Here is a 20,175-nt window from a genome sequence, read left to right as displayed (position 1 = left end):
CACTTGGTTATTGGCCCACATGCCTTGGGAAGTCCTGTTGGCCTGGAGCTGCCCTTGCTTTCCCATGGACAGGAGCCATGAAGCCTGAGAAGACATCACACTGTGTGTCCATGGACTTCTACACCTGCCCTGGTCTAGGTGCCCACGAAGTCCAGGACTCCAGTATCCTCTGTCTTCTCTTCAAGAGGAGAGCTTAACAGCATTCCCCTTGAGTGTAGGCTAGACTTGCTTCTAAGACACAGAATAAGGAGGAAATGATGGTGTCTGACTAGGTCATAAAATCTATAGCAGCTTGAGTGGCCTTCTCCTCTATCTTTCTCTTTGTCTCTCTTTCTCTCTGTCTCACATACTCTCCTCTCTGTCCCATCACTTGATTTGAGGGAATCTGATTGATTTGTAGATGGGCTCACATGCCAAGAACTGATGCCTCCAGATTCCAGGCACATGAGGTAGCACTTTGGAAGCTCACAGTCAAGCCTTCAGAGGTTGTCACTCCTAGCCAACAGCTAGACCATCACCTTTCAGGATACCCTGAGCCAGAGCACTGTGCTAAGCTGAACCATTGTTTGTTCCTGACCCTAAGACACTGTGTGTTGTGCTAAACTTCCAAGTTTTGGTGGTAATTTGTCACAGGCCAGAGATAACTGATATACCCTGGACTCATTCTTTCACACAGCTTCTCTAGTCCTCTGGCAGTACTGCTCTTACCTGGGTTATTAGTAGATCCAACCTGCCCTCTGAATTCCTAAACCAATATACAAGCTCTTGAACCCAGAATCCAGCGTTCTTGTTGGCATCTAAGGGATTAGCTCAGAAACCTTGAATGGACCTTATTATATTTGTTACACTTCCTGGAAACAGCTTCATCCTGGTTGTTTGTTTAGGGAAAGTACAGGAAATGTAAGAGGTTTCATGAGAAGGTGAATGGCACTGAAGCTGAGCTCTGTTGTTCTTGAGTGGGAGTGAAGGGGTGGAGGTAATTTTAATTTGACAAACAGTGGGCATGGGAGTGAAGCAACCATGTAGTATCATTTATTCTGTGACAATCATTATTTCTTGACATTAAATTAGTATCATTTCCCATCGCAATTACAAAGGTGCTTTTTTTCTCCAGTCTTCAAAATAAAATTTCACCAACACATATTGAGTAATTACATGCCTGAACTCTGGCATTTTAAGTATGATTAAAACATTGAAATTCAATTCTATAAGGGACACAGACATTTCTAAATCCCTGGGTAACTAGATTAAGAGCTACTCTGGATATATAAAAGATATGTTAATTGAAATGCTTTATGGGAGAGAGACTGCATGAGGACGAGAAGACTTTATGGAAGAAGGGGGAACAGAGTTGAAATATGAAACATGTCTAGAATTCCAACAGGGTAGGAGTGGGGAAAAAAATATTCCAGGTGAAGGAAACACCCTAATCAGAGGCTTGAAGATGGAGGAAATACAATTTTAATGCAGACTGAATTATCTGAGTTATTCAGGAGATAAGACTGGAAGAATCCACATGGCCAATGTTGAAATATTCATAGGGGTCTGGCTCTTTCTTGCATTTTAAAACTTATTCCTATCAAATATCTCAACTTTGTTAATGCTGTCATCATGGTATTCTATAGTTTTCCACGGTCTTTGAAACTTGCAAAACATTTGAGTTTCATTAGCTCATAGAAATTTACCAGAATGAATCAAATTTAGCAAACGGTTACAGCTTCTTCCAGTGGCAACAGGAGTGGAGAACAAGCTCAGAAACACAGAAGGGACTCATAAGACATTAATCATCGTGTTTCTTGGCACCGGTGCTGGTCACACCAAGAAGCATTGGCAAAAGCCCAAGAGACAATGAATATGCAACATTTAACCTTTTTCCTTCAAATGACAGGTACTCCTTTAGATGTGTTATCTGACACTCAGTATAACAGATACCCTAGAAAGCATGACTCTCTCTCTCTCTGCAATCCCCAAATTTGAAGTCAGTGGATCTGTTTACAATTCTGTGAAAGTGTTCATATCTGATATCCCAGATATATTAAAAAATTCTGAAGTTTTTTTTTTTTAATTTAAATAGTACAGTTCTTTCTGTACTGTTTCATACAGGCCTGTATGATTTTCTTGATTCTTTTTTTTAAGCCATATATATGAAATTTAGAAAGATGGTGACTGGCTTTCTTATTTGTATTTTCTGGATTTGGCTGAAATTTGATGTTAATTCTTTTAAATGAATAATCTTAATGGGATACAGAATTTTCCTTCATTAATTACTAAACTGCTAACTTTGTATCTGGATAATTGCTGCTGCTGCTAAGTTGCTTCAGTCATGTCCGACTCGGTGCGACCCCATAGACGACAGCCCACCAGGCTCCGCCATCCCTGGGATTCTCCAGGCAAGAACACTGGATTGGGTTGCCATTCCTTCTCCAATGCATGAAAGTGAAAAGGGAAAGTGAAATCGCTCTGTCGTGCCCGACTCTTAGCGACCCCATGAACTTTAGCCTACCAGGTTCCTCCGTTCACAATTAAAAGTTGAAGTAAATCCTTTGAGAAGTCCACACCTAAACCTAAGTCATTCAAATTCAGGGCCTCTCCATAATTATACTATGAAGTAAACATAGAATATGTTACTTTCTAATCGTGACATTTCCTAAGCATCCCATGAGAGCATCATTGGGGAGAAAATAAAAGAAATATTTAGTACCAAAATAGGCCAAGAGGGCAAAAAATGTTTCATATCTCATATCTGAGTGTCTTACTCTTGGAACTCTTGGTCTAAAAATGATATTTGTGGAGTGTTTTAGAGTTTAAAAAGAATATTCATCCCCTTTTTCATGTTATTCTTTCAGTATACTCTGAGTCATCATCAGCCTTATTTTTCTAATGGAGAAACTCAAGATCATAGAAGTTAAATAATTTATTTTGCTGGATTACGTTTTGCCTTAATATCTTTGAAGTAAGGATCCATCTCACAATTAATGCATTAGCAATTATGCCTTTGTGGCAGTATTTTCTTTCATATCAGTGTTACATATACATCTTCAAGTCAATAAAATATGCAAATTCTAAATTTCACGTGGCTTATGAGTAGTGTTTAAAATCAACTCTGATTCCAAATTATTAATATAGTCTCTTCCCATGAAACTGCTACCTCACTCAAGATCATCTGTGAAAAATAAATCAACCAACAGAAAGAGATTTGAACACAGTGGATTTTGAGCTGCAAATACATCCATATTCAAAATATGCAAATATTATGTGCTGCATTGCTTTTTAATAACAAAATATCAGTGCATTCCTATCAAATCTGAATTATCTATATCTTTTTATTGTTGTTCAGTTGCTCAGTTGTGCCTACTCTTTGTGACTCCCTGGACTGCAGCATGCCAGGCTTCCCTGTACTTTCTCCCAGAGCTTGCTCAAACTCATGTCCATTGAGTCGGTGATGCCATCCAACTATCTCGTCCTCTGTTGTCTCCTTTTCTTGCCTTCTATATCTTTTAAATCCAGTGTAATTATGTAAACACTTACCAAGAGTGTCTTTTGTGCAGGAGACATTGCCCTTCCTTGTGAAACTTCTACATAGCTTCTTAAAATTCAGATTACACACTTATGAGAGAAGATGATGGGGAATATAAATTGATAAGCAATCCTACTATGTAAGGGGTTTGTGTTCAGAACTTTTACAGACTTTGCCTCATTAAAATTCCCTTTTTGTAGACAAGTAGACTGAGGCTTATGAAATGATGCTTTCCACATGATATCAGAAATAAAATTGTTGAACTGAAAGTAAAATCAAATCTTATCACTCACCAAACCAATTTTCTTCCTTTATTTCATGTAAGTAGGTAGCTCTTATATAAGATATGAAAAGAGACACACAATTATTTTGGGGTTTTATAAGAAGAGAGTTTTGTAGTATATGGAGAAAGCCAGTACAAAATAATCTCTCCTCTAATCAAACAAACTTTCCTTTACTTTGTGAGCAAACCTCCTGCTGGGGGTATTTCCCAAGAGACATTCTCATCACAAATGGAGTATAAAATCAATAAAATGATCAAAGTGTTGGCACAGGAGAAAAGAGAAGGCCTGGAGACTTTATTTGTTAATAAAAGTGCTAGATAGCTGGAAACTTTAAATTTGCTTGTGAGTTCTTTTCATTTCATAAAGATACTTCTATCCAAAGAGAAGGAGAAAAGGCATATATTTTTAAACTCTAACCCTGAGCTGGGCACTGTATGTTTACCATCAATTTTTATTCCTGAGACAACTCTGTGAGTTATTATAACTCTTGTAAGTGTAAATATGTTGCAATGCAAATAGCTTGCCCAGGGTCACATAATTGTGTTTCATTCCAGAACCACATGACCTTTCCACTATATAACACTCATGGGTTTGGAGAGCCTACCACATATGCACATTGGCCAATAAATGAACAGCCAGAGTCTAGAGACTGCCACCCAGCTGCCTGGGATACTGACTCATCTGAACTATTGGAGCTGCTGTTTGAGTTCTGATAGAGTGGAACTAAATGAATCTGAATTAATACTAATCATATATTTCATTGATCACTATTAATCTTAAAACCTGTTTTCCACTCGCGTTTATCTTCATAACACTCCATTGCAGATTACCATGTTTGTTGTAGCTGTTCCTACATCATAAAACTAATATTATTTTTCAGATGAGGAAGAGTACATGTGTAGAACTGACAAGGTCACACAGATATTATGGGATAGACCTCAAATTTTTAGCTCTTTCTCAACATTGCTCTCCATTTGAAAATGTGTTTTTGGGGGGAGTCCAGGCATGGATAGGTGACGGACTTACTTCCTTGGTGTATTTAAAAAGGTTGAAGATAATTCAGTCAGAGATGTTGGTGTTTTGAAAACCAAAGAGTGACAGATAGACCTATGTTTCCTATGCGGAATACACAAAGCAAACCCTGGGGGTGATGATGGAGAAAGAGTTAGTGTGAGTGAAATGGATGTTAGTAAGAGTTCTCAAAGATGGAGATGCTGAGGTTGGAGAGAAGGAGACAGTCTCAACAGCACAGACTTCATCCTTCACAGGAAGAGTGATGTGTTTCCTTGGCTATCTCCATGCCCTTGGAGAAGGGCACGGCAACCCACTCCAGTATTCTTGGCTAGAGAATCCCATGGACAGAGGAACCTGGGAGACTATGATCCATAGGGTCACAAAGAGTCAGACAAAATTGAAGCAACTTAGCACACATGCCCTTGACCTGTCTTTAAAGAAAGGTGAACTGGTGGGTGGTTAAGAAATTGAGCTGGAGGTGGGAAGGAGATTCAAGAAGGGGGGACATATGTATACCTATGGCTGACTCATGTTGATATAAGGCAGTCAGTCAGTTCAGTTCACTCAGTCGTGTCCTACTCTTTGCGACCCCATGGCCTGCAGCACTCCAGGCTTCCCTGTCTATCACCAACTCCTGGAGCTTGCTCAAACTCATGTCCACTGAGTCCGTGATACCATGATGCATGTATGGCAGAAGATAACACAATATTCCTCCAATTGAAAAAAAAATATAAAATATAAGACAATTTTCCTCCAATTGAAAAAAAAAGAAATTGACCACTAACCATTCTTGACCCCTGCTTCTCCACTGAATATCTCTGAGACCTCAGGTGGTTTACCTCTGTTCTCTGTGCTTCAGTTTCCTCCCAGGAAGTCATGGTGATCTTACTTTCATCTGTCTCAGACTTTTCATGAGAACCTATAAAGTGCTTGGAGCCATCTTGGACACAGATTCAGGAAGGAGGTGTTAGGGACTGTTCTACCTGCCATGGCCTCCATGTTCCTATCTGTAGAATGGGGATTGATGTGACATTCTGACAAGAATCACATGAGAATTACAGATTTATCAAAATACATAAAAGCAGAAAGTGAAGAGGAACTAAAGAGACTCTGATGAAGGTGAAAGAAGAGAATGAAAAAGCTGACTTAAAACAGCATTCAAAAAACTAAGATTATGGAATCCAGTTGCATCACTTCATGGTGAATAGATGGGGAAAAAGTGGAAGCAGTAACAGATTTTATTTTCTTGGGCTCTAAAAATCACTGCAGACAGTGACTGAAGCCATAAAATCAAAAGATGCTTGCTTCTTGGAAGAAAAGCTGTGACCAACCTAGACAGCATATTAAAAAACCAGAGACATCACTTTGCTGGCAAACGTGCATATAGTCAAAGCTATGGTTTTTTCAAGTAGTCATGTATGGATGTGAGAGTTGGACCATAAAGAAAGCTGAGCATCGAAGTTGATGCTTTTGAACTGTGTTTCTGTAGTGTCCCTTGGACTGCAAGGAGATCAAACCAGTCAATCCTAAAGGAAATCAGTCCTGAATATTAATTGGGAGAACTGATGCTAAAGCTCTAATTCTTTGGCCACCTGTTGCAAAGAGCTGACTCATCGGAAAAGACTCTGTTGCTGGGAAAGATTGAGAGCAGGAGAAGGGAGCAACAGAGGATGATATGGTTAGATGGCATCACTGACTCAATGGAAAAACATGAGTTTGAGCAAACTCCGGGAGATAGTGAAGGACAGAGAAGCCTGGTGTGATGCACTCCATGGAGTCGCAAAGAGTTGGACACGACTTACTGACTGAACAGCAAAGTAATAAAAAGAGACAACAGCAGTGGGAGAAACCTCTCAAAGAACAAGTACCAGATGCCTTTCACTCATCAGGAACTGTTTTGTACAAGAGATACTAAAACAAATAAGACACAGATTCTGGTCCTCAGGGGCTCACAAGAGAGTAAAGAGTCCAGACATACAAAGAAACATTTCTCATATGCTGTCATGATTTTCCTGGAATCCTGAAGAGAAGGGAGGAGATGTGTCTGGAAGCCTGTGAGTGTCCATGGACTCATCTAAACACAAGGAAAGATTAGCTTCCTCTTACTGAGTTTTACACCAGGTGGTATCCTGGAGCCAGGGCATTGCACCAGCGCCCAGGTGGCCTCATCTTAGCCTTCGATGCTGTGTAACTTGGGGATATTGCTCATTTCTTTATGTTTCAAACTACTCATCTGTCTTTGACTGAGTGTTTGCTGACTGGAAACACCTCCAGTGCTACAGGCAGTCAGAAGACAGAGGGAAGTCTTTGAGAAGTTGGCTATTTTGTTGGTGAGAAAAGACTTAAACATGAAAACCCAGCCATTCATGGGTTAGGATTGAGCAACATACATCTGCTCCCGTACAGCGTGGATCAGTGTCACTTCCTGGAGGAGGTCAGAGTACAAGCCCAAATCTGGGACAGAATTATTCCAGGAGTCTAGGAAGGTGATTCTAGGGATTAAGTTGAACCTTAAGTTTCTGACTCAAAGATTAAAACTAATCTTCCCTCCTCTCAACAGTTAATACTTGTGATCTATCCCCCCCACATGGGTTTTGTCACTTTCCAAAAGTGCATTTAAGTTGCTTGTAGGAATTTTTAAAATTCTCTTAGCAACCTGAGCATTCTTTAATGACAGAGCAGGTTTTAATTATCTTTATTGCTCCAGCATGCAGTAACTTAATGCAAGCTCATGACATGTGCTTATTAATGGTGGTAACAAATGCATGAAATAAAGCAGAAATGGAGTGGTCCCTGAGTGTGGGGCAACCTCTGAATGTCCCTCAGCAAGAGTTCTAATTAAAGGGAATAAAATCTGATGGCCAAAGCCATGAATAAATGGGTCAGGATTTCAGCCAAGTGACCCATCGCCAATGAGGTGAAGAGGGTGACGCCCAGGCCGGGGACCCTAGGAAGGAGGTCAGCTCACAGTCTAGCCTTCTTCCACCTGCACTGTTTATAAGCTTTCCTCTAGCTTCACCACCCCTGTGTTTGGCCCCAGAAATGAAGATACCTTCTTTGTCATCATTGTGGGTCATCCACATCCCTCTAAGGGAGTCCAAAATGGAGAAGCAGACACCAGGCAACAGACAGGTGCAGAAAGGAGAAGCAGGGTCACGGATGGGAAGTGAGAATGGAGCTTGCACCCTGGATCTCCCCTCTCCCTCCAGGACCTCTCCCTCCCCTTTGTCCTCTTCCCCTGGCAGGACTGCTATACCCCCTGGACTCCAGGAGGGCTTCTCCTGCAGGGGCGTGAAGCAGGAGAAGGAGATCTCAGCTCTGTCCCTGCAGGGTGGCCTCCGGCTGTTTCCCCAAGTGAGGGTCGTCAGAGACCCTCTCCTTGCACCTGGTTGCATGTACACCATCATCTTTGTTTCCTGGCAGCCTCTCAGAGCTCTTCCCTCCCCTCACCCCAGTACTGGTGCTGGGGGCTATAATAGCTCAATTGATGGCAGCCTCCAAAGTCCTACAACCCACCCCAAGCTCTGTCATTAGCATCTTTGCAAATAAAACTTTATAAATCCTCCTATTCAGGGTCTATTTCCTGTTAGAACCCTAACAGATGTGGACCCATAGATCAGAACTTAATTGCCCAGCACAGAGTGGTTTTATGTTTTGCTTCCTGCTCCCCATCTACTCTGTAAGTTTTGAGATACTTTCTTTACTCTGTGACCTGAACAAGATATTTAGTTTGCATAGCATTTCAGTTTCCTCTTCTCCAAAGTACAAATAATACTTGGGTTGTTCTAGGCCTCAGACAAAATAATGCATGGGAGATGCAGGTACGGGGCTTGGAAAACAGTAGATATTGGATATATTTCAGCTTTGAGAAGTCCTGAATATTCATTGGAAGGACTGATGCTGAAACTGAAACTCTGATACTTCGGCCACCTGATGTGAAGAGCTAACTCATTGGAAAAGACCCTGATGCTGGGAAAGATTGAAGGCAGGAGGAGAAGGGGACAGTAGAGGATGAGATGGTTGGATGGCGTCACCATCTCACTGAACATGAGTCTGAGTAAACTCCAGGAGTTGGTGATGGACAGGGAGGCCTGGTGTGCTGCAGTCCATGGGGTTGCAAAGTGTCAGACACAACTGAGCGACTGAACTGAACTGAGTCTTGAAGCACCTTATTCTTTCCACTTTAGTAATAAATGAAAAATACACATCATTGTGTGTCCTGAGTGGGGTTTTATAGCAAAACAGTAAAAGTCAAAGATGAGGGGAAGTTGTTAATTAAAAAAAAAACAACAAACACAGAAACTAAGAATCACTCTATGTGAGTGATATTAGCCTCAAAAACATCACTGCCTTACCCCCTCTATGCTCATGGATTCTAGAAAAAAAGAGAAAAATAGGTCTGCTCAACGGGTCCTCTGAACGGTACAATTCAGAGAGGTTTTATGAGAGATTATATAGCTCTGGAAAGAACTTGATCAAACATGACAACAGGCTCACTGATAACATTGTTGTCAATTTACTTGATTGAGTTATCTGAAAAGTACGGGATTTAATTAGAATCTCTTCTCTGTTCTCTACCAACATGAGCAGACAGAGGTGCATGCCAGCCAACCCAGAACAAAGACGCCGAGCTCCGAGCAGAGCCGCCCACTCCTCATCCTTCCCAAGGCCAAGTAATTAGAAATTATTAGGACGCTCATAGCTGAGGCAGAGAAGAAAAAGCAGGAGCTTCTCAAAAATGTGAATTATCTTCTTGCCTGAAAGGAGCACAGAGAGAAATTCCACACGTATTTCTCTGAAAGGCAGGGCTGGGCTGTAAGATTACCCCCAAATTATTCAGGATAAAGTAAAAGACGGTTGTGGTTTTGAAAACATGAGGCCCAGGAGGCGTCTATGTGAACAGTGATAGAGAGATCCTTCGTTTGGAAAGAACACCATTTATCGGAAATTCCTCGTCTCCTTTTTGCCTTCAGTCTTGGTGACTGGATGGCAGAAGTTAAACTTGGCAATGCATATTTCCCGCCCTTATGATGTAGGAGAGGGTCTGTTGATTTTCAAGAAAAAATGAGTGAAAACTTTATTTTCTGCATTAAAGTCAGAATAGTACATTTTCTTTATTCTTCAAAAGTTTCCTGCCAGGGTTAGGCCATAGAGTAGAACCTAAATAATTTGGTGTAATACTAACATTAGGCTCTTTCATGAGATCAGCTCTTACAGACTTTGATCAATAGCTATTCCATTCTTTCTGGCTGATTTGAAATCCTTGCTCTCACTAAGAAGACAGAATAAAAGTATCTTGTGGTGGCAGGGGAAGGGTGGGAGCATTCAAAAGTGTGGCTCTTTATGTGCAACCTTCTTCAGGGCCCAAGGAGGCACCAGCATCTTCTCATAGTTCATCTGGTCCTCAGATCTGTCTGGGACAAATGCTCAGACCTCAGTTCTCATCCCTTTCCTTTCACAGCAGCATCCACCATGGGGGTGTGGGGCTTTCCTAAATGAGCATGTTTCAGAGGCATAAACTGGTGTTAGACCCAAGAAGGGCCAGTCTACGCATTAGTAGCAAGGTGCCCATTAGTTTTTAAATCTAGATCTGGTTTTCTCTGTATTCCATACTATTTTGTAGATATTTGGTCTTCTTCTCTTTGTTAAGCTAAAGGGCTTTCTGCTTCCCAAGTTCACCCAGCTCATCCCCAGACACTTCTTCTAAACAAACCAATAGAGCATTTCTTCCTGAAATAGCAGCTCTTTAAAGCAAGGCACTGGCCTTCCTGTGGCAGATGTGCAAGTTACAGCATCCTACCTGAGTGGGGGGAGCAGATGGTTTGTGCAGGAGTGTCATGCTTTTGCTGACAGTCTTGCTTCCACTTTGCAGTTGCCTTTCCAGATCTCGATGGGAAAATGCCATCCTGAGAGGACCGTGAAGGGCAACTGGGCCCAGGTGGCTGCAGAGTGGGAATCGTCAGTGTCATTGGCAAGAGCTATGGTGTCCAGTTACGGTGTGGCTTGAGGTACTCCTGGCAAAGGTTCCAGGGTTATCTGTAAACAATAGCTTTCTGTGACATGAACAAATCCCAAGAACAGATTCCATTTCTTAAAGCATCAGTTAGGCTTTTTCTTTTCAAATGACAGGGGGGTGTGGATGCCCCTGGCACTGAGTGAATGAGTGTGGCAGGGTGCTGGGTGCTCCATGCACGTGGCTGGAGTCTCAGCTTGGGTGAGAGTCATGGTCGACCGGGGCCTGTGTGGTCACCCTACGTGGTAGCAGGGGATGACCTGGGGACACGCTCCATACTGACTATTTGCTCAAGTGTCAGCTTTCCTTCAACATCGCCTGTTCCCCTCCAGCCACCTGCGCCCGCAGGGAATCCCTTGTGTACTCACTCAGGTTGTGTAGCTGTCATGTGTAACAGGCTGCTTTTTTCATAGCTGCCCTCTTCCACACTGGTGCTAGAAACCACATGATCATGAAAAGACAAACAACTGATGCTAATGCAGCCCTTTCCAAAATAATCAGAGACATAGATGGCATTCATCAGAGCCGCCGTCCTCAGTTATTTATGTCTCTGAGTACAAACATCTCCACATTGTAAGGCTTCCTCTTTTTTTTTTCAGGTGCCCCAGCAATCCTGGTGGGGCAGCTTCCTTCTCAGGCCTGAACATGTGGGCACAAGTGAAACTGCTACTCTAGAGTTGCCACTGGGCAGTCAATCTGTGCTTCTACATCTAAGGTTGCAAACACTGCACTGCGGAAGGTGGTCACCCCGCCTTTTCATGAGTGGAACCCACAATGGAGAAAGGGAAGAGAAAGGTCACAGGGGATTTCACATCCAGGAAGGAGAGGCTCTGGGGCACTGTGAGGGGCACCAGTCAGTGGGAGGGGTGAGGGGGGAAGGGGGGTCTGGGGAAATGTGGCTGAAGTCTCAGCTCCATCATGGAGCTCTTTGGTACCATGGATACATTGTTTACTGAATCCAGCTCCTGCTTTCCCTCCTATGAAATAAATGATGTTCTCAAACTCTCCAGAAGCATCTGGAAAAACTTACAAATTCATAAAAATGTTGCAAGAATAAAAAATAAGAGTATAAAGAACACCTATATACTCTTGATCCATTAATAGATTTGTTTTGAATTTTTTTACTGTATTTGTATTTTCTCTATCTCCAGATATGATATAGATAAAGACAGACATAGAGATAGAGATTGAGATCAATATTGAGATATATAGATATAGATATGTGGAGCTTCCCTGATGGTTCAGCAGTTAGAGAATCCACCTGCAATGCAGGACACACAGGAAATGCAAGTTCAATTCCTGGGTCAAGAAGATCCCCTGGGGGAGGAAATGGCAACTCACTCCAGTATTCTTGCCTGGGAAATCCCATGGACAGAGGAGCCAGGTGGGCTACAGTCCATGGGGTCACAAAGAGTCAGATACGACTGAGAAAATAAACACATAGATACACACACATATATATACACATTCGATTGTTTCTGGATCGTATGAGAATAAGTCCTATGCATTATAACCCTCTATCCTAAATACTTCAATGCACATTATATACACTAATATGTACATACATACATGTAGCACAGTTATAAGCTGTAGTGAAATTAGTATTGGTATAACACTTCTATCTAACCTATCATTTTATTGCAGTTTTTGTCTCTCTCATCTCTTTTAGTCTGGATCATTTCTATAACCTTTCCTTGTCTTTTACGACATGGACATTTTTGAAGAATACACTGCCTTTCCATTTTAACACCATGTTTCTGAGCTGGGGTTTGCCTGCTGTTGCTCCATGGTTACACCAGCTCATGTTTTGGCTGTAACATGGCTTAGGAGATGCTGTGTCCTCCTCCAGGAACTTGATCTAGAAGCCCATGATATCCACGGCTGTAATTACCCCATCAAAAGATTTTATGATTTCTCTGGCACTGTAGTTTATAATTTTATTTTGCAGCTGATAAGCTATGCAAATAAATACTGCTCTGTTCTTCATCAGAATGTCCCTCTTGGTTTAGGATAAATGGATGATTTTTTTCATGAATCAGTATTTACTGTGAGGTTTGAGAAATGATGGATTTCACTCTGCTACATTCTTTTCACATTTACTAGCTTGCCTTAGAAGTTCTACTAGAAATAAGAGCCCCCTCTCAGTCCCCAGTTTCTTATGTATTATTGGTATGAACTCTGGACTCAAGGTTATTACAGTTTAATTATCTTGATATCCCCCAGCCTGGCTGCAGAGTCTCCGTGACTTATCCTTGTCTTGGTTTTGAGCACTTTACTACTTTCTGGTATAAAACAATGTTCCAGGCTCAAAATGTACCTGGAATCACCATGACATGAAAAATTTTTGAAAACATGAGTTCCATTGTTTATCCTGGAACACTGCTAGCAAAGCAGCCTGCATTGTGTGAGAATGAAGCTCTTTAGAGGAGAGTAAAGTAAGTCCCTTCAGTCATGTCTGACTCTTTGCAATCCTTTGGATCTGTAACTGCCATGCTTCTCTGTCCGTGGGATTCTTATGCAAGAATACTGGAGTGGGTTGCGATACCCTCTACTAAGGGATCTTCCCAAACCAGGGATCAAACTTGGGTGTCCCACATTGCGAGCAGATTCTTTACCATCTGAGCCACCTGGGGAGCCCTTTAGACATAAGAGCATGTTTGTAGGGTTTGTTTCATTTCGAGCTTTAGGAAAATTCAATTATCTAACCTTTCTCTGACTAATTCCTATACCTGAAACATAGCTTAAAAAAAAATCCATTAAGAACATGATCAAGTGCTTTAAATTTCCAAAGTTCCTGTCCATGGCATCGTGTACAATTTAAGGAAATAAGAAAAAAGACTCTATCCCCAACATTTGAAGGATACGATAATTAATCAGAAACAGTTACTAGAAGGTTAATTCGGACAAACAATCTTTGCAAGTCTGAGGGTGGGCAGACATGGGCCAGGTAGAGGATCTCCCTGGACAGGACAGAGCATCCTTACTGGGCAGCCTCAGGCATGTTTGACTGGTTCTTACACTTACCTGCGTGTAGAATTCAAAGGCATCTGGAAAGCAATAAGAGCTTAGGTGCCTGATCTTCATTATCTGAGGCTTCTCTCTTGGTAAAACCAACAGATGTTTCTCATAGATTTCTGGCAAAGGAAAGGGGAATGCCACATGCCATTGGGCTGCAGCTTGGCTCATGGTTTCACCAGGAGAGGAGGTGATGGGGTGTGGGGACCAAGGAGTGAATGCTGAATTTCAGGTCCCCAAAGTGCCCAGAGCAGGATTCTAGCACAGGCCAGTCACTGAATTCAGTTAAGCTTTCTCTACATAAAATATTGTATTTGCTTTGTAATTATTTTAACGCATCCTTTAGACATGTTAAGGATATGTATGTTTTAGCCAAATAAATGTTGGTTGTTAAAATAAAAGCAGAGTCATTTCCCAGACAATATATAGATAGACTAAAATTGTCATAAACAATTAGAAAATTTTAAAAGGTGAATATAAAATAAAAATTAAAAAAGCAAAAAAAAAAATTGAAACAAGAAAGGATTCTGCCTTGAAATCTTAAGCAAATTCTATTTTCTCAATGATATTCCATGTTTTCTTTTTCCAATTGTGTCAATCAACTTGTAAGGGACTTTTAACTTCCATTGTAAAGTAATAACATACACTATTTTTTTGTTCACAGATAGTCAATTATACCAGTAATATTTATTAAAAAGCCATATTTTCAGTAGAAGTCTAAAAAAAAGAAAATTTTAAAAGATATATATATTTTTTCAGAGCACCACTTTATGTCTAAAGGTGAAATATCTGCTTATTTCTTTTGGCAAGTTCTCACATGCCCATCTATGCCCCTGTGGGTTTATCCAAGTCACAGGACTCTCTGCTATTGCCCAGTGAAAATCAAAGGCAGTTCTCCACAGCCTGCTGGAGCTGCTGAACAAGAGTCTACACGTGGTGATGTGGGCAGAATTCTGCTCTACTCCACACAGGGTGAGGACGTCCACCAGAAGCTGTGACGTGAATTTACTGCTGGCTCTCATCCCACAAGGGCAATAATATAATACAGAGGCTCTCCCATAGGCTTGATTTTTTTTTTTTTTTGGTACTGGGTGTTTTTTTTTTGTTGTTGTTGTTTTTGCTTTTAAGAAATAGTTTTATTGAGAAATAATTCACATACAATTTACCCATTTAAACTATAAAATTTAGTGAGTTTTAATGTATAATGTATAACTTTCAGTTTTAATGTATAAATTAACTATATACATATATACTAAATATATACATATATCCATAGCTGTGCAATCATTACCACTGTCTAATTTCAAACAATTTCATTTTAAAGTGAAACCCAGTACTCATTAACTGTCATCCCCCTTATAATTGAGTTGTGATAATTCCTTATATATTTCATATCGAAGTTCTTTATCAGACACATTATTTATGAGTATTTTCAATCAATGATCTGTGACTGATGTTTTCATTCTCATCACAGTGTCTTTCAAAGAGCAGAAGCTCTTAATTTTAACAAAGTTCAATTTGTCAATTATTTTTCTTTTCTAGATTGAGCTTTTGCTGGTATTTCTAAAAAATTTTTGCTTAGTCTCAAGATATTTTCCTGGGTATTTTTAATGCGCTTGTGTAACCAGGCACTAATTATAACCTATCTCACCAAGGTCAGGAAATGCCCAGACCTGGGCTTTCAACTCCAGCCTTTTTTTCAGGCAAAATGGACTCCACAGGCCTGCTCCTACGTTTCTTCTGTCTTGCCTCCCAGAGATGATCCCAGAACAAAGTATTAAACCCACTCAGTGGCTTTCTTTCTCCCTCTCCTCCCTTTTTCATTAATATTTCATCTCTAAGCCCGAACTGCCAGGAACCATGGTCAAAGAACGGTGTGGTTTTGATGAAACAGACCCTCAGTGTCTGACTCACTTGAGAGGCCAGCCTTGATGGAAGCCTTGAGGATGGAGCGAAGTGGCCGCCAGGCTGGGGAAGGAGGGCTGATGACTCTGAGATCAGGCTGTCGCCCACCCCCAACCCCCACCTCACCCCCGCCCGTGTGAATCCATCTACCTGTAGCTCCTGGTTTTGTGAGCTTTTGTTCTTTTCCAGTTTTTTAAGCAACTGATTTTTGTTGCTATTGTTGTTGTTTGTTTAACATATGCATGGTGGGGTTGGGCACACTGGTTAATGAACAAGAAGCTGCTTTCTGATTCTCCCCGCCCCCTCCATCCCCTTGTTTCCACCTGCTCAGATCTGCGGGGGCCCCATGGAATAGGACTGCACTTTACACCTCGCCCCTGCCTGGCAGGAGGCAATTAGGTTGTGTTTGAAGACTGAAGAAGGTGAGCATCTTGCAAATAACGTGAGAAAAGGCTCTGCAGCAACTGGCGCTCCAAAGTGGAGGCCCGGGGGTCCGAGATGCTGGATCTTTGGGGCTCACTGCTCGGAGGCTGAGGGGATGTTTGTGTTGTTTGGGAAGGCACGAGGCCCCGAGCCAACCGGGCTTGGCGTGCCCCAGCATCTGTCGGAGAACGCGCGTCTGTCTGAATTTTGCCTGGGTGAGCTCCTGCTCAGGGGACCTCGAGGAGCCGGGAAGCCTGGCTGTGTGCCTCCGTTGGGGAGGGGGAGGGATGGGGCAGGGGTTGCCTAGACGGTGGTACCTGGCTGGTACCCTAGGGGTTCCCAAGAGAGTAGCGACCAATATGAGCATCAATATGGAAGCAGAGATGCTCTGGGAGCCTGACTAGAGCGAGGTCTTGATTTTTCTTCTCTGTTTCTCCACCCCCAGCTCTGTCCTCCTCTCAGAAGCCCCTCCCCGGGGGAATTGCATCTACTTGGGGAGAGAGAAGACGGCAGGCTATTGGTCTCCTTTCATAGAGCGTATGTGTAGCAGGGGCGTTTGCCAGCTTTATTAAGGAAGCTTTAGATTCACGTTTTGGTAGGTGAGAGGGAGGGGGAGTCAGACAGGAAACAGTGGCCGCAGAGGTCAGTCCGTGACGGATGCCCCCAGCGCCCCCCCACACATGTGAATTACCTGCTGACCTTCTCCTGGAGACAGAGGGAGGTTACAGTCCAGTGTGGGGGGAGGCAGCAACTAATGTGTGTAATAATATGAGTTAAAAAAAAAATCCCTGTGGATGAGGAAACCGCAGATAATGGGTGGCTACAGTTATTTAATAACTTTTCTATCTTCACACTGTCTTATCTTGATCAGGAGACCCATCCCATCAAGCCTGCTGAGTAGCTCTAGCTACATGTGGTTGTTATATGCATTCGGGGATGTTTTCATAGATACCTAGATGCCAGAACTGCAGTCACCCATTATCTGTGGTTTCCTCATCCACAGGGATATTTTTGAACTCATATTATTACACATATTAGTTGCTGCCTCCCTGTACACTGGATTGTAAACCCTCTTCTGTGAGAGTGTAATTCCATAAGGCAAAATGGATCTGTCTCTCAACTGAAATGGGTAAATAAGAAGCATCAACACAGTGAACTGGGTGTCCCCTCTTGTAAGACCCCAAAGATCTTGCATATTATATAACAAAGTGGCTTTTGTCAATTTCTGAACGGTCCTGGTGAATATCAGATTGTACAATACAAGCTGTACTCATATGTTAAAAAGGAAAGGGAAGTAGAATATGGTTTTACACACTTCACATTCAGCTGTGGAAACACACACACATGCACTAGGATGGACAGGGAAGCCTGGCGTGCTGCAGTCCACGGGTCACAAAAAGTCAGACACAACCGAGTGGACAGCCACAAAGGATGGATAATGAAGCAAAGGAATGAAAAGGAGAAAAGAAACGAAGGATTTCTTTACTAGGAGAAAACAGCTGTTCTAAGAGCGCCTAGAAAACTAATGCTTCTTTCTGTTGATCAGGAACTATCATGAGTTTGAACAAACTTTGGAAGACGGTGAAGGGCAGGCAAGTCTGGCATGCTGCAGGCCATGAAGTCACAGTCAGACATGATTGAATAACAACACCATGCTGGGAAATGGAGGAAGGTAAGTGTGTGCAGGTGTAGATGTGCACACACGGCTGCAGGGCCTTGGTTCATCAGGACGTTGACAACACGCTCTTATCTTGCGCACAAGCTGAAAAATAGTGTTAAAGGAAGAGTCATTTGGATTTGTGTCTGATGATAAAACCTTTCTCTCGATATTTTGATGAATGAATTTCTGTCCACCAGATGATGAGGAGATCTAGACCTGTGGCAAGGATCCTACCTAGTCCTTGTTTGTCCAGTTCAGAACTTGTATTGGATAAAGTTGACTGTGTGTGTTTCAGATTTTTTTTTTATTAAATAAGGGGAAAATGAACATACATTTTCTGATGTCTTGAAAGCTTATCATTGTCATATGATAAATCTTATACACCCGCGGAGTTGGTGTTTCTTGCTTTCCCTGACTGCCTGGGTTGGGTGTCAGCTCTGGTGCTGATTCTTGCTGATGTACTGACCTGGGGGCCATCGGGAGCCCCCACTCCATCTGCTCCATTTGCCTGAACACTGTTATCTTTATCCTTCATCACATATTTAGTGGGCGCTCCTAAGCTTTCTTATACAGAAGAAAGAAGATCAACCTTTAGGCTTTGAAGCTTGTATCACAGTGTAGCCTCAGCCTCACAAACAAGGCTCCTTCAGGAAACCTGTTCAGCTGCATTCAAGGTTTCAGTGGGACCCCAGGATCCTAAGAAGACCTGGACTGGGAGTGGCTCTTCTGCCCCACACAGCTCCTCCATTTCTCCAGTTGCCTCCACCCATCCTGCGATCTGGGACCCCTATCCCTAGTCCCTCCTCTGCCTCCAATCTGCTGAGGTCTGGCCCCCACACTTAGCTGTGCATCTTCCTCCTGCTTGCTCTTCCCGGCTCCTCCTCTCTAGAACTCTTCATATGCCTCTTGAGTCATGGAGGTCATGCCCTTGCAGGATGGGACTGACCTTCAGCTAGTGGGCTTTGGATGTGGGCATGAAGGAGAATATTCTCCCAGCGCTCTTCCTAAACCAGGGACAGTGGTTCTGTTGTCATGTGAGAGAGTGAACATTTAGCATCTAGGCCAATTTTTATATGCTCTCTAATTTTTTTTTTCTTTTGCCATGCTGTATGGCATATGGGATCTTAGATCCCTGATCAGGGATTAAACTGGTGCCCTCTGCAGCAAAATCTTGGAGTCTTAACCACTGGCCCACCAGGGAAGTTCAAAATATGTATTGATTTTTGACAGCTCCAGCATATCCAGATTTACACACACGCACACATTTTTACAGACAAATCCATCTGTCTAGGTTATAAGAGGCAAAATTGTGTAGTAGCTAAACTAGAGTCAGACCGTCAGTATTTGAATCCCTTCCCTCATCTCACCAGTTGTATATTCTTGAGCAGGTTATTTAACATTTCCCTGCATCAGTTTAAGCATCTGTAAAATGAGGATGACAATGGTATTATTCTCTTGCCTTTGTTACTGAATTTGCATCAGTTTATTTCATATGATCCACTTAGGACAGTATCACCTTTACAATTCCATCCTCAACATATCCATGAAAAGAGAGTAAACTTAGCAATTCCCAGGGCTACAGACACTTCGCTGACCTTAGTTGATTATTGACTATATTTCAGGAGCTGTGCTGAGCACTTGCTGTCAGTTGAATTACACAAGTTTACTGATAACCTCTGTAATTAGGAAAATCAGGCCGCTCCAATGAACAGTTTTCTCATCCACAAAATGGGCACAGAATCTCTCTTTTGAATTGTGATAACAATTTAAGTGAGGTTAGGTGAAGGACTGGTCAAAGTCTTTACCACACGGTGACTGCAGTTATTGTTGTGATGGTTGTTATTGTTACTGTCCTTGTTATTATTAATCACAGCCGCTTGTTTTCTTAAAGAGTTAAAACAGATTGTGCTCATCCACAGACCCCACTCGCCAGCAGAAGTATACCATGATGCATATGTGTTCTTCTCAGGCCCTCAAGGTCTGGGGAAACATTTATTTCTTTTCTCCTTCTAAAAGCATATTTAGTCAGTATATGGGTGAAACAGGGCTTCCCGGGTGGTTCAGTGGGTAAAGAATCTGCCTGAAATTCAGGAGACGTGGGTTCAATCCCTGGGTCAGGAAGATGCCCTGGAGGAGGAAATGACAACCCACTCCACTATTCTTACCTGGCAAATCCTATGGACAGAGGATCCTGGTTGGTTACAGTCCATGGGGTTGCAAAGAATCAGACATGACAACCTTGACTGAACACATGCACACACCCCATAAGTGAAACAAGAGCAGGAGCAAAGGTAAGAGAACTCAGTCTTTGTTTTAAAATAACACCATTATTTTGATATGGGAT

General features: G+C 42.2%; 1 long non-coding RNA gene across 3 annotated transcripts in view; it reads left to right on the top strand.

Moving 5' to 3' along the window:
* Positions 1-20,175, top strand: part of LOC102408807 — an 84,013-nt gene that overhangs the window by 58,925 nt on the left and 4,913 nt on the right. For all 3 annotated transcript variants that reach the window (XR_006543595.2, XR_006543596.2, XR_003102408.3), the window contains one exon: positions 17,718-17,843. This is a non-coding gene — a long non-coding RNA (uncharacterized LOC102408807). The remainder of the gene's footprint in view (positions 1-17,717; positions 17,844-20,175) is intronic.

This window comes from Bubalus bubalis, chromosome 12 (genome assembly GCF_019923935.1).
Source record: "Bubalus bubalis isolate 160015118507 breed Murrah chromosome 12, NDDB_SH_1, whole genome shotgun sequence".
In the NCBI taxonomy this organism is placed as follows: Eukaryota; Metazoa; Chordata; class Mammalia; order Artiodactyla; family Bovidae; genus Bubalus; species Bubalus bubalis.
Note: the sequence above shows the minus strand (reverse complement) of the source record. Positions and strands in the feature narration are given on the sequence as shown.